This window comes from Octopus bimaculoides, chromosome 22 (assembly GCF_001194135.2).
Source record: "Octopus bimaculoides isolate UCB-OBI-ISO-001 chromosome 22, ASM119413v2, whole genome shotgun sequence".
NCBI classification, from domain to species: domain Eukaryota; kingdom Metazoa; phylum Mollusca; class Cephalopoda; order Octopoda; family Octopodidae; genus Octopus; species Octopus bimaculoides.
In genome coordinates, this window is record NC_069002.1 from 4,077,192 (window position 1) to 4,079,256 (window position 2,065).

Sequence of the window (2,065 nt, forward strand, 5' to 3'; positions counted from 1 at the left end):
AGACTTTCGCACACGCACAGATATTCATCTCCCTTTTTCACTCTCCTATCTTAGAAAGAACTTTTCCCCCACCACCTCCTCTTCCGGTCTTTTCATAATGTAACCTCGTGGGCATCGGTACCATTTTCCTCTTTCTCCGTTCTTCCATTCTCCGAACTTTCCATCTTTCCGACGAAGGGCTATGCCCGAAACGTCATACACTCTCTCTTTCCTTTCCTGAGCGTCCAATAATACTATCCATATCACGTCCTCACTTTGTTGTTTTTTTGTTATTGTTTTTTTGAACTATATATATATATATCTGTATGTATAATGCTTTGATTGTAAAGAATTAAATTCTGTGAACATCTGCTTGCAGACCACTAACAACATGATTCTTCCCATGACATACCCAGAATCTGTGATCAAGTCTTGGTTCACTGATGAAGAATCGGCACAGGTAGGTACCATGTTAAAAATGTTTACATCCACCCAATATCCATAATTCTTACTGTATACACACACACACACACACAGTCATCAAAAATTTAAAGCAAAGTTAGAAAATCTCAGTAGTTGTATATTTGTGAATGGAGTGAGTACATTAATCAAACATAACACCTGCTATCTCTGAAGATCACACGGTTTTAGATAAACACCCTCTTATCTAATATCCGGTTATCTAATACACAGTGCAAAACTGATTAGTAAGATCAGCTGAACTGGAGTCATACTACTGTATGCTTTGATTAATACACACACACACACACACACACACACACACACACACACACACACACACACACACACACACTATATATATATATATATATATATATATCAGTTTCCATCTTTCAAATCCAGTCACAAGGTTGGGCTATTGTAGAAGACACTTGCCCAAGACACCATGCAGTGGCACACACATTCATGCACACATGCATGCACACATGCATGCACGCATGCATGCACGCACGTATGTGTGTGCAAGCATGCACACACACACACACACTCAAGTACACGCACACACACACACATCTGCCTACGAAAAGGGTTTAGTTGTCCTGGGGCTATAGTAGAAGACACGTATCCAAAGTGTCATGCAGTGGGACTGAACCTGTGATGACACAGTTGGTAAGCATGCTTCTTACCACTCAGCCACATCAGCACCAAGTCTGAGAAACAAAACTATTTGCGTAGCCCATAAGTTGACCCAATTCCAAAATGCTGCCATGCTCTCACTTGGGCCACCTGAGGAATGTGTTTATTCACAGGTAAAAGAAATCAGGTCATATTTCATGCTTGATCAGGTTCACATTAAAAGAAATGCTTTAGATCAAGAGATTCAAATTTACTGGGTCATGTAGATTGGATTAAAGCATAAACCTGATCTCCCGGACTGGATAAGGGCAAGTATTCTTTAAAACCCTATTCATAATGTTGGCCAAATTAAATGGAATAAAAGTGTTTGGGGTCAGCTTACACTATGACAGTTCTGGAAGCATGCTAGACGTATGTATTTTACAGGATATCAAACGATTAAAGCTATAAGTTTCTGTTTAAAAACAATGAACTGGTGTGGTTAGACTAAATCTTGTTGTGGCTCAGATATGGCTTGGCTTTATGTTTGATTCCCTTGTCCTACACATGAATATCTATATCTACATACCCACTTACACGGGGGGGGGGGGGAGTTGATGTAATCGACTCATACCCTCCCCCAAAACTGCTGCCCTGGTGGTAAAATTCGGAACCATTATTACTATTATTATTGGGCAGAAACGTTAGCACGCCGAGCGAAATGCTTAACGGTATTTCGTCTGTCTTTACATTCTGAGTTCAAATTCCGCCGAGGTCGACTTTGCCTTTCATCCTTTTGGGGTTGATAAATTAAGTACCAGTTACGCACTGGGGTCGATGTCCCTTTGTCTCTCCTTGTTTGTCCCCTCTATGTTTCGCCCCTTGTGGGCAATAAAGAAATTAATGTTATTATTATTATTATTATTATTATTATTATTATTATTATTATTCAGTAGTTTTATTTTTATAACGTGCTTTCACTTCACTACCGAGCGCAGCTCTGTGCGCC